Consider the following 14,218-nt stretch of genomic DNA (forward strand, 5'->3'; position numbering starts at 1 on the left):
CCATGCATGTCTAAGTACACACGAATTAAAAGTGAAACCGCAAAAGGCTCATTATATCAGTTATGGTTCCTTAGATCGTTAACAGTTACTTGGATAACTGTGGTAATTCTAGAGCTAATACATGCAATTAAAACATGAACCTTATGGGACATGTGCTTTTATTAGGCTAAAACCAAGCGATCGCAAGATCGTTATATTGGTTGAACTCTAGATAACATGCAGATCGTATGGTCTTGTACCGACGACAGATCTTTCAAATGTCTGCCCTATCAACTTTTGATGGTAGTATCTAGGACTACCATGGTTGCAACGGGTAACGGGGAATCAGGGTTCGATTCCGGAGAGGGAGCCTGAGAAACGGCTACCACATCTAAGGAAGGCAGCAGGCGCGTAAATTACCCACTCCCAGCTCGGGGAGGTAGTGACGAAAAATAACAATACAGGACTCATATCCGAGGCCCTGTAATTGGAATGAGTACACTTTAAATCCTTTAACAAGGACCAATTGGAGGGCAAGTCTGGTGCCAGCAGCCGCGGTAATTCCAGCTCCAATAGCGTATATTAAAGTTGTTGCGGTTAAAACGTTCGTAGTTGAACTTGTGCTTCATACGGGTAGTACAACTTACAATTGTGGTTAGTACTATACCTTTATGTATGTAAGCGTATTACCGGTGGAGTTCTTACATGTGCTTAGATACTTGTATTTTTTCATATGTTCCTCCTATTTAAAAACCTGCATTAGTGCTCTTAAACGAGTGTTATTGTGGGCCGGTACAATTACTTTGAACAAATTAGAGTGCTTAAAGCAGGCTTCAAATGCCTGAATATTCTGTGCATGGGATAATGAAATAAGACCTCTGTTCTGCTTTCATTGGTTTTCAGATCAAGAGGTAATGATTAATAGAAGCAGTTTGGGGGCATTAGTATTACGACGCGAGAGGTGAAATTCTTGGACCGTCGTAAGACTAACTTAAGCGAAAGCATTTGCCAAAGATGTTTTCATTAATCAAGAACGAAAGTTAGAGGTTCGAAGGCGATCAGATACCGCCCTAGTTCTAACCATAAACGATGCCAGCTAGCAATTGGGTGTAGCTACTTTTATGGCTCTCTCAGTCGCTTCCCGGGAAACCAAAGCTTTTGGGCTCCGGGGGAAGTATGGTTGCAAAGCTGAAACTTAAAGGAATTGACGGAAGGGCACCACCAGGAGTGGAGCCTGCGGCTTAATTTGACTCAACACGGGAAAACTTACCAGGTCCGAACATAAGTGTGTAAGACAGATTGATAGCTCTTTCTCGAATCTATGGGTGGTGGTGCATGGCCGTTCTTAGTTCGTGGAGTGATTTGTCTGGTTAATTCCGATAACGAACGAGACTCAAATATATTAAATAGATATCTTCAGGATTATGGTGTTGAAGCTTATATAGCCTTCATTCATGGTGGCAGTAAAATGTTTATTGTGTTTGAATGTGTTTATATAAGTGGAGCCGTACCTGTTGGTTTGTCCCATTATAAGGACACTAGCTTCTTAAATGGACAAATTGCGTCTAGCAATAATGAGATTGAGCAATAACAGGTCTGTGATGCCCTTAGATGTCCTGGGCTGCACGCGCGCTACAATGAAAGTATCAACGTGTATTTCCTAGACCGAGAGGTCCGGGTAAACCGCTGAACCACTTTCATGCTTGGGATTGTGAACTGAAACTGTTCACATGAACTTGGAATTCCCAGTAAGTGTGAGTCATTAACTCGCATTGATTACGTCCCTGCCCTTTGTACACACCGCCCGTCGCTACTACCGATTGAATTATTTAGTGAGGTCTCCGGACGTGATCACTGTGACGCCTTGTGTGTTACGGTTGTTTCGCAAAAGTTGACCGAACTTGATTATTTAGAGGAAGTAAAAGTCGTAACAAGGTTTCCGTAGGTGAACCTGCGGAAGGATCATTATTGTTTAATATCCTTACCGTTAATAAAAAAATTTGTTTTTATTATAATAATATAATATATTATAGTAATACAAATAAAATATAAATTGCCAAAAATATGATCTTTTATAGATCAAATATAAAATTTCGAACAAGCAAATCGAAATAATAATTGTAATAATAAATATATTATTGCATTAAATAAGAGATAAATAAATAAGCAAAAGCAAACAAATAACAAATTCGAACAAGCAAATCGAAATTATTAAATTTATTTAATATTATTATTATATTGTATATTAAATGCAATTAATTAATAAAACACTGTGTGTATATGGACCATAATATACACGCGTTGCGATATGTATTGTTCATCTCAGTTATGCGCATACATTGGATAATGCAACAACCTAAAATGTACAATGTTGTACCTGATTATTACAGGTTAATGTTTTATATAAATTTCAATATATATCGCTAAAAAAAAGTATTAATACCGTAAATGCCATTTAAAAAATACTTGATATATTATTGGTTATATGAAACTAAGACATTTCGCAGCATTCGTTTTAGGTATAAAAATCAATTTATTGAAGGAATTGATATATGCCAGTAAAATGGTGTATTTTTAATTTCTTTCAATAAAAACATATATGACAAAATTACCAAACCAATATATAAAACTCTAAGCGGTGGATCACTCGGCTCATGGGTCGATGAAGAACGCAGCAAACTGTGCGTCATCGTGTGAACTGCAGGACACATGAACATCGACATTTTGAACGCATATCGCAGTCCATGCTGTTATGTACTTTAATTAATTTTATAGTGCTGCTTGGACTACATATGGTTGAGGGTTGTAAGACTATGCTAATTAAGTTGTTTATATAAATTTTATAATGAAATTTTATAAGCATATGGTATATTATTGGATAATAATAATTTAATTATTATATTATTCATAATATTAACAAATATATGAAAAACATTATCTCACATTAGTAAATAATTTGAATGTGAAAAACGAAGAGAAATATTTTCTTTTTCAATCAAATAATACTGAGAAATGTCTAGCATAAAAAATTTATCTAGAATTGTCTCTTATTAAAGATTAGTAAATAGAAAGCCGTTGACAATATTATTATTCTTCGTTGATTCGTTAGACCAAACAAATGCCATACAAATATATAAAATATATAACGAATTTAATAAAATGTTTTATCATTATATATAAAGAATTAATTGCAAAAAAAGTTATACACAACCTCAACTCATATGGGACTACCCCCTGAATTTAAGCATATTAATTAGGGGAGGAAAAGAAACTAACCAGGATTTTCTTAGTAGCGGCGAGCGAAAAGAAATCAGTTCAGCACTAAGTCACTTTGTCTATATGGCAAATGTGAGATGCAGTGTATGGAGCGTCAATATTCTAGTATGAGAAATTAACGATTTAAGTCCTTCTTAAATGAGGCCATTTACCCATAGAGGGTGCCAGGCCCGTATAACGTTAATGATTACTAGATGATGTTTCCAAAGAGTCGTGTTGCTTGATAGTGCAGCACTAAGTGGGTGGTAAACTCCATCTAAAACTAAATATAACCATGAGACCGATAGTAAACAAGTACCGTGAGGGAAAGTTGAAAAGAACTCTGAATAGAGAGTTAAACAGTACGTGAAACTGCTTAGAGGTTAAGCCCGATGAACCTGAATATCCGTTATGGAAAATTCATCATTAAAATTGTAATATTTAAACAATATTATGATAATAGTGTGCATTTTTTCCATATAAGGACATTGTAATCTATTAGCATACAAAATTTATCATAAAATATAACTTATAGTTTATTCAAATTAATTTGCTTGCATTTTAACACAGAATAAATGTTATTAATTTGATAAAGTGCTGATAGATTTATATGAATACAGTGCGTTAATTTTTCGGAATTATATAATGGCATAATTATCATTGATTTTTGTGTTTATTATATGCACTTGTATGATTAACAATGCGAAAGATTCAGGATACCTTCGGGACCCGTCTTGAAACACGGACCAAGGAGTCTAACATATGTGCAAGTTATTGGGATATAAACCTAATAGCGTAATTAACTTGACTAATAATGGGATTAGTTTTTTAACTATTTATAGCTAATTAACACAATCCCGGGGCGTTCTATATAGTTATGTATAATGATATTTATATTATTTATGCCTCTAACTGGAACGTACCTTGAGCATATATGCTGTGACCCGAAAGATGGTGAACTATACTTGATCAGGTTGAAGTCAGGGGAAACCCTGATGGAAGACCGAAACAGTTCTGACGTGCAAATCGATTGTCAGAATTGAGTATAGGGGCGAAAGACCAATCGAACCATCTAGTAGCTGGTTCCTTCCGAAGTTTCCCTCAGGATAGCTGGTGCATTTTAATGTTATATAAAATAATCTTATCTGGTAAAGCGAATGATTAGAGGCCTTAGGGTCGAAACGATCTTAACCTATTCTCAAACTTTAAATGGGTAAGAACCTTAACTTTCTTGATATGAAGTTCAAGGTTATGATATAATGTGCCCAGTGGGCCACTTTTGGTAAGCAGAACTGGCGCTGTGGGATGAACCAAACGTAATGTTACGGTGCCCAAATTAACAACTCATGCAGATACCATGAAAGGCGTTGGTTGCTTAAAACAGCAGGACGGTGATCATGGAAGTCGAAATCCGCTAAGGAGTGTGTAACAACTCACCTGCCGAAGCAACTAGCCCTTAAAATGGATGGCGCTTAAGTTGTATACCTATACATTACCGCTAAAGTAGATGATTTATATTACTTGTGATATAAATTTTGAAACTTTAGTGAGTAGGAAGGTACAATGGTATGCGTAGAAGTGTTTGGCGTAAGCCTGCATGGAGCTGCCATTGGTACAGATCTTGGTGGTAGTAGCAAATAATCGAATGAGACCTTGGAGGACTGAAGTGGAGAAGGGTTTCGTGTGAACAGTGGTTGATCACGAGTTAGTCGGTCCTAAGTTCAAGGCGAAAGCCGAAAATTTTCAAGTAAAACACAAATGCCATACAAATATAATTATATTATATAAATCAAGCTAATTAATATACTTGAATAATTTTGAACGAAAGGGAATACGGTTCCAATTCCGTAACCTGTTGAGTATCCGTTTGTTATTAAATATGGGCCTCGTGCTCATCCTGGCAACAGGAACGACCATAAAGAAGCCGTCGAGAGATATCGGAAGAGTTTTCTTTTCTGTTTTATAGCCGTACTACCATGGAAGTCTTTCGCAGAGAGATATGGTAGATGGGCTAGAAGAGCATGACATATACTGTTGTGTCGATATTTTCTCCTCGGACCTTGAAAATTTATGGTGGGGACACGCAAACTTCTCAACAGGCCGTACCAATATCCGCAGCTGGTCTCCAAGGTGAAGAGTCTCTAGTCGATAGAATAATGTAGGTAAGGGAAGTCGGCAAATTAGATCCGTAACTTCGGGATAAGGATTGGCTCTGAAGATTGAGATAGTCGGGCTTGATTGGGAAACAATAACATGGTTTATGTGCTCGTTCTGGGTAAATAGAGTGTCTGGCATTTATGTTGGTCACTTGTTCCCCGGATAGTTTAGTTACGTAGCCAATTGTGGAACTTTCTTGCTAAAATTTTTAAGAATACTAATTGGGTTAAACCAATTAGTTCTTATTAATTATAACGATTATCAATTAACAATCAATTCAGAACTGGCACGGACTTGGGGAATCCGACTGTCTAATTAAAACAAAGCATTGTGATGGCCCTAGCGGGTGTTGACACAATGTGATTTCTGCCCAGTGCTCTGAATGTCAAAGTGAAGAAATTCAAGTAAGCGCGGGTCAACGGCGGGAGTAACTATGACTCTCTTAAGGTAGCCAAATGCCTCGTCATCTAATTAGTGACGCGCATGAATGGATTAACGAGATTCCTACTGTCCCTATCTACTATCTAGCGAAACCACAGCCAAGGGAACGGGCTTGGAATAATTAGCGGGGAAAGAAGACCCTTTTGAGCTTGACTCTAATCTGGCAGTGTAAGGAGACATAAGAGGTGTAGAATAAGTGGGAGATATTAGACTTCGGTTTGGTATCGCCAATGAAATACCACTACTCTTATTGTTTCCTTACTTACTTGATTAAATGGAACGTGTATCATTTCCTAGCCATTATACGGATATATTTATTATATCTTATGGTATTGGGTTTTGATGCAAGCTTCTTGATCAAAGTATCACGAGTTTGTTATATAATCGCAAACAAATTCTTTAATAAAACGGTGCATTTATGTATTTTTGATTTGAAAATTTGGTATAACTCCAATTACTCAGGTATGATCCAATTCAAGGACATTGCCAGGTAGGGAGTTTGACTGGGGCGGTACATCTCTCAAATAATAACGGAGGTGTCCCAAGGCCAGCTCAGTGCGGACAGAAACCACACATAGAGCAAAAGGGCAAATGCTGACTTGATCTCGGTGTTCAGTACACACAGGGACAGCAAAAGCTCGGCCTATCGATCCTTTTGGTTTAAAGAGTTTTTAACAAGAGGTGTCAGAAAAGTTACCATAGGGATAACTGGCTTGTGGCGGCCAAGCGTTCATAGCGACGTCGCTTTTTGATCCTTCGATGTCGGCTCTTCCTATCATTGTGAAGCAAAATTCACCAAGCGTTGGATTGTTCACCCATGCAAGGGAACGTGAGCTGGGTTTAGACCGTCGTGAGACAGGTTAGTTTTACCCTACTAATGACAAAACGTTGTTGCGACAGCATTCCTGCGTAGTACGAGAGGAACCGCAGGTACGGACCAATGGCACAATACTTGTTCGAGCGAACAGTGGTATGACGCTACGTCCGTTGGATTATGCCTGAACGCCTCTAAGGTCGTATCCGTGCTGGACTGCAATGATAAATAAGGGGCAATTTGCATTGTATGGCTTCTAAACCATTTAAAGTTTATAATTTACTTTATAAACGACAATGGATGTGATGCCAATGTAATTTGTAACATAGTAAATTGGGAGGATCTTTGATCACCTGATGCCGCGCTAGTTACATATAAAAGCATTATTTAATACAATGACAAAGCCTAGAATCAATTGTAAACGACTTTTGTAACAGGCAAGGTGTTGTAAGTGGTTGAGCAGCTGCCATACTGCGATCCACTGAAGCTTATCCTTTGCTTGATGATTCGATAATAAAGATGTTGCAAGCGGGCATAATCATTATGCTTGCTTGCAGCATCGCACGCCACTTTGTTTGTGGTGTGTAAGGTAGGGAAGAAGAAATATAAAAGACCTAAATTGGAAACATCAATATATAAGTAAATATTGAACAAACAAAATGTATCGTCATCTTATTAGTGACGCGATGATAAAGTGGCAAACATATTCCATGTATAAATATTCCTATGGTATTAAAATTCAAGTAAAGAGGACATATATAAAAGTTTGTATATATGGTTCATTCAATGGTAGCAGCGGTTGGTTGGTTGGTGTCTGCTCCTCTTATTGTTCAAAACTTATGTTATGGTAGCAAGTCTATATCGTCATATTATTAGTGACGCGAAAAAGTAGTGGCAAAACATATTCCATGTATAAATAAATATTCCTATGGTATTGAAATTCAAGTAAAGAGGCCATTCAAGTAAAGAGGACTTATATAAATATAAGTATATATAATGGTAGCAGCGCGGTTGGTTGGTTGGTGTGTCTGCTCCTCTTATTGTTCAAAACTTATGTTATGGTAGCAAGACTGTATCGTCATATTATTAGTGACGCGAAAAAGTAGTGGCAAAACATATTCCATGTATAAATATTCCTATGGTATTGAAATTCAACTAAAGAGGACATATAAAATTACTATCAATGGTAGCAGTGGTTGGTTGGTTGGTGGTTGGTTGGCGGCTGCTCCTATTATTGTTCAAGACTTATGTTATGGTAGCAAGTCTGTATCGTCATATTAATTATTAGTGACGCGAAAAAGTAGTGGAAATCATATTCCATGTATAAATAGATTCCTATGGTAATGAAATTTTCAAGTAAAGAGAGGACCATTCAAGTAAGAGGACATATAAAAAGTAAGTATATGTTCCTCCAATGGTAGCAGTGGTTGGTTGGTTGGCGGCTGATCCTCTTATTGTTCAAAACTTATTTTATCAATATGAGTTTGGCAATACAATAAAGAAGACCAATCTAATCCATATAAAACTAAATGTATTATATGGATATGCTTAGGAAACCCATATATTCATAAAAAAAAATTATGTATAGAAAATTATACATATATCTTTTATATAAATGAATCGTATGGATATCGCCTTATGGTAGGTATAATAACTTTTTAAGGCATAATAATGTATAATATAGAAAATATACATTGAAATATAAATGCATTTTTATAGATATGGCGGCATATAAGTGCCATATACACAAGAATAAATAATAGAATTTACCAATATATAATTAAAATGAGATATATAAACCTAGTGAGGGGCTGCACTAGTATATGAATCGTATGGATATGGCTTATAGGTATAATACCTATAAGGCATAATAATGTATAATATAATAAATATAAATTAAGATATGAATGAATTATATAAATATGGCATAGAAATGCCATATACATACATAAGAATAAATGGTAGAATTTACCCATATATCACTGAAACACGATATATAAACCTAATGATAGCTGGCACTAGTACTGTAAACATGCACGCAATAGTGCGTGGGGTAAAAAACTACTATAGGGAGGTGGTCGTTGGCGGGCCCCTCCTCGTATTGGTCAAAACTTATGTTATGCATATGAATTTGTCAATACTATATAGAACGCCAAGCATATCCATATAAACTATGGATATGCATAGAAATCCATACAAAAGTAAAAAAAAATTATGTATAGAAAAATATACATATATTTATATAAGTGAATCGTATGGATATGGCTTATAGGTATAATACCTATAAGGCATAATAATGTATAACAAGTAAATATACATTGAAATGTGAATGCATTGTATGGATATGGCATATAAATGCCATATATATAGAAATAAATTGTATATCAATGATATAACAATTATAAACCTAGTGAGGGGCGGCACTAGTGAATGAATCGTATGGATATGGCTTATAGGTATAATACCTATAAGGCATAATAATGTATAATATAATAAATATACATTAAGATATGAATGGATTGTATAAATATGGCATAGAAATGCCATATACATAAGAATAAATGGTAGAATTTACCCATATATCACTGAAACACGATATATAAACCTAGTGATAGCTGGCACTAGTACTGTAAACAGGCACGCAATAGTGCGTGGGGTAAAAAACTACTATAGGGAGGTGGTCGTTGGCGGGCCCCTCCTCGTATTGGTCAAAACTTATGTTATGCATATGAATTTGTCAATACTATATAGAACGCCAAGCATATCCATATAAACTATGGATATGCATAGAAATCCATACAAAAGTAAAAAAAAATTATGTATAGAAAAATATACATATATTTATATAAGTGAATCGTATGGATATGGCTTATAGGTATAATACCTATAAGGCATAATAATGTATAACAAGTAAATATACATTGAAATGTGAATGCATTGTATGGATATGGCATATAAATGCCATATATATAGAAATAAATTGTATATCAATGATATAACAATTATAAACCTAGTGAGGGGCGGCACTAGTGAATGAATCGTATGGATATGGCTTATAGGTATAATACCTATAAGGCATAATAATGTATAATATAATAAATATACATTAAGATATGAATGGATTGTATAAATATGGCATAGAAATGCCATATACATAAGAATAAATGGTAGAATTTACCCATATATCACTGAAACACGATATATAAACCTAGTGATAGCTGGCACTAGTACTGTAAACAGGCACGCAATAGTGCGTGGGGTAAAAAACTACTATAGGGAGGTGGTCGTTGGCGGGCCCCTCCTCGTATTGGTCAAAACTTATGTTATGCATATGAATTTGTCAATACTATATAGAACGCCAAGCATATCCATATAAACTATGGATATGCATAGAAAACCATACAAAAGTAAAAAAAAATTATGTATAGAAAAATATACATATATTTATATAAGTGAATCGTATGGATATGGCTTATAGGTATAATACCTATAAGGCATAATAATGTATAACAAGTAAATATACATTGAAATGTGAATGCATTGTATGGATATGGCATATAAATGCCATATATATAGAAATAAATTGTATATCAATGATATAACAATTATAAACCTAGTGAGGGGCGGCACTAGTGAATGAATCGTATGGATATGGCTTATAGGTATAATACCTATAAGGCATAATAATGTATAATATAATAAATATACATTAAGATATGAATGGATTGTATAAATATGGCATAGAAATGCCATATACATAAGAATAAATGGTAGAATTTACCCATATATCACTGAAACACGATATATAAACCTAGTGATAGCTGGCACTAGTACTGTAAACAGGCACGCAATAGTGCGTGGGGTAAAAAACTACTATAGGGAGGTGGTCGTTGGCGGGCCCCTCCTCGTATTGGTCAAAACTTATGTTATGCATATGAATTTGTCAATACTATATAGAACGCCAAGCATATCCATATAAACTATGGATATGCATAGAAAACCATACAAAAGTAAAAAAAAATTATGTATAGAAAAATATACATATATTTATATAAGTGAATCGTATGGATATGGCTTATAGGTATAATACCTATAAGGCATAATAATGTATAACAAGTAAATATACATTGAAATGTGAATGCATTGTATGGATATGGCATATAAATGCCATATATATAGAAATAAATTGTATATCAATGATATAACAATTATAAACCTAGTGAGGGGCGGCACTAGTGAATGAATCGTATGGATATGGCTTATAGGTATAATACCTATAAGGCATAATAATGTATAATATAATAAATATACATTAAGATATGAATGGATTGTATAAATATGGCATAGAAATGCCATATACATAAGAATAAATGGTAGAATTTACCCATATATCACTGAAACACGATATATAAACCTAGTGATAGCTGGCACTAGTACTGTAAACAGGCACGCAATAGTGCGTGGGGTAAAAAACTACTATAGGGAGGTGGTCGTTGGCGGGCCCCTCCTCGTATTGGTCAAAACTTATGTTATGCATATGAATTTGTCAATACTATATAGAACGCCAAGCATATCCATATAAACTATGGATATGCATAGAAATCCATACAAAAGTAAAAAAAAATTATGTATAGAAAAATATACATATATTTATATAAGTGAATCGTATGGATATGGCTTATAGGTATAATACCTATAAGGCATAATAATGTATAACAAGTAAATATACATTGAAATGTGAATGCATTGTATGGATATGGCATATAAATGCCATATATATAGAAATAAATTGTATATCAATGATATAACAATTATAAACCTAGTGAGGGGCGGCACTAGTGAATGAATCGTATGGATATGGCTTATAGGTATAATACCTATAAGGCATAATAATGTATAATATAATAAATATACATTAAGATATGAATGGATTGTATAAATATGGCATAGAAATGCCATATACATAAGAATAAATGGTAGAATTTACCCATATATCACTGAAACACGATATATAAACCTAGTGATAGCTGGCACTAGTACTGTAAACAGGCACGCAATAGTGCGTGGGGTAAAAAACTACTATAGGGAGGTGGTCGTTGGCGGGCCCCTCCTCGTATTGGTCAAAACTTATGTTATGCATATGAATTTGTCAATACTATATAGAACGCCAAGCATATCCATATAAACTATGGATATGCATAGAAAACCATACAAAAGTAAAAAAAAATTATGTATAGAAAAATATACATATATTTATATAAGTGAATCGTATGGATATGGCTTATAGGTATAATACCTATAAGGCATAATAATGTATAACAAGTAAATATACATTGAAATGTGAATGCATTGTATGGATATGGCATATAAATGCCATATATATAGAAATAAATTGTATATCAATGATATAACAATTATAAACCTAGTGAGGGGCGGCACTAGTGAATGAATCGTATGGATATGGCTTATAGGTATAATACCTATAAGGCATAATAATGTATAATATAATAAATATACATTAAGATATGAATGGATTGTATAAATATGGCATAGAAATGCCATATACATAAGAATAAATGGTAGAATTTACCCATATATCACTGAAACACGATATATAAACCTAGTGATAGCTGGCACTAGTACTGTAAACAGGCACGCAATAGTGCGTGGGGTAAAAAACTACTATAGGGAGGTGGTCGTTGGCGGGCCCCTCCTCGTATTGGTCAAAACTTATGTTATGCATATGAATTTGTCAATACTATATAGAACGCCAAGCATATCCATATAAACTATGGATATGCATAGAAAACCATACAAAAGTAAAAAAAAATTATGTATAGAAAAATATACATATATTTATATAAGTGAATCGTATGGATATGGCTTATAGGTATAATACCTATAAGGCATAATAATGTATAACAAGTAAATATACATTGAAATGTGAATGCATTGTATGGATATGGCATATAAATGCCATATATATAGAAATAAATTGTATATCAATGATATAACAATTATAAACCTAGTGAGGGGCGGCACTAGTGAATGAATCGTATGGATATGGCTTATAGGTATAATACCTATAAGGCATAATAATGTATAATATAATAAATATACATTAAGATATGAATGGATTGTATAAATATGGCATAGAAATGCCATATACATAAGAATAAATGGTAGAATTTACCCATATATCACTGAAACACGATATATAAACCTAGTGATAGCTGGCACTAGTACTGTAAACAGGCACGCAATAGTGCGTGGGGTAAAAAACTACTATAGGGAGGTGGTCGTTGGCGGGCCCCTCCTCGTATTGGTCAAAACTTATGTTATGCATATGAATTTGTCAATACTATATAGAACGCCAAGCATATCCATATAAACTATGGATATGCATAGAAATCCATACAAAAGTAAAAAAAAATTATGTATAGAAAAAATATACATATATTTATATAAGTGAATCGTATGGATATGGCTTATAGGTATAATACCTATAAGGCATAATAATGTATAACAAGTAAATATACATTGAAATGTGAATGCATTGTATGGATATGGCATATAAATGCCATATATATAGAAATAAATTGTATATCAATGATATAACAATTATAAACCTAGTGAGGGGCGGCACTAGTGAATGAATCGTATGGATATGGCTTATAGGTATAATACCTATAAGGCATAATAATGTATAATATAATAAATATACATTAAGATATGAATGGATTGTATAAATATGGCATAGAAATGCCATATACATAAGAATAAATGGTAGAATTTACCCATATATCACTGAAACACGATATATAAACCTAGTGATAGCTGGCACTAGTACTGTAAACAGGCACGCAATAGTGCGTGGGGTAAAAAACTACTATAGGGAGGTGGTCGTTGGCGGGCCCCTCCTCGTATTGGTCAAAACTTATGTTATGCATATGAATTTGTCAATACTATATAGAACGCCAAGCATATCCATATAAACTATGGATATGCATAGAAATCCATACAAAAAGTAAAAAAAAATTATGTATAGAAAAATATACATATATTTATATAAGTGAATCGTATGGATATGGCTTATAGGTATAATACCTATAAGGCATAATAATGTATAACAAGTAAATATACATTGAAATGTGAATGCATTGTATGGATATGGCATATAAATGCCATATATATAGAAATAAATTGTATATCAATGATATAACAATTATAAACCTAGTGAGGGGCGGCACTAGTGAATGAATCGTATGGATATGGCTTATAGGTATAATACCTATAAGGCATAATAATGTATAATATAATAAATATACATTAAGATATGAATGGATTGTATAAATATGGCATAGAAATGCCATATACATAAGAATAAATGGTAGAATTTACCCATATATCACTGAAACATGATATATAAACCTAGTGATAGCTGGCACTAGTACTGTAAACAGGCACGCAGTAGTGCGTGGGGTAAAAAACTACTATAGGGAGGTGGTCGTTGGCGGGCCCCTCCTCGTATTGGTCAAAACTTATGTTATGCGTAAACATATGATTTTGTCA

General features: G+C 34.1%; 2 non-coding genes and 1 pseudogene across 2 annotated transcripts; all 3 read left to right on the forward strand.

The window, feature by feature from the left end:
• LOC119558762 lies at window positions 1-1,947 on the forward strand (annotated as a pseudogene; the record flags this gene model as incomplete).
• A 659-nt stretch (window positions 1,948-2,606) lies between these two features.
• Window positions 2,607-2,785, forward strand: LOC119558753. Its single transcript, XR_005220409.1, has one exon. It is a non-coding gene; the product is annotated as a 5.8S ribosomal RNA (ribosomal RNA).
• Window positions 2,786-3,186: 401 nt separating this feature from the next.
• On the forward strand, window positions 3,187-7,157 carry LOC119558763. Its single transcript, XR_005220418.1, has one exon. It is a non-coding gene; the product is annotated as a large subunit ribosomal RNA (ribosomal RNA).
• The last annotated feature ends 7,061 nt before the right edge of the window (window positions 7,158-14,218 follow it).

This window comes from Drosophila subpulchrella, unplaced genomic scaffold (assembly GCF_014743375.2).
Source record: "Drosophila subpulchrella strain 33 F10 #4 breed RU33 unplaced genomic scaffold, RU_Dsub_v1.1 Primary Assembly Seq133, whole genome shotgun sequence".
In the NCBI taxonomy this organism is placed as follows: Eukaryota; Metazoa; Arthropoda; class Insecta; order Diptera; family Drosophilidae; genus Drosophila; species Drosophila subpulchrella.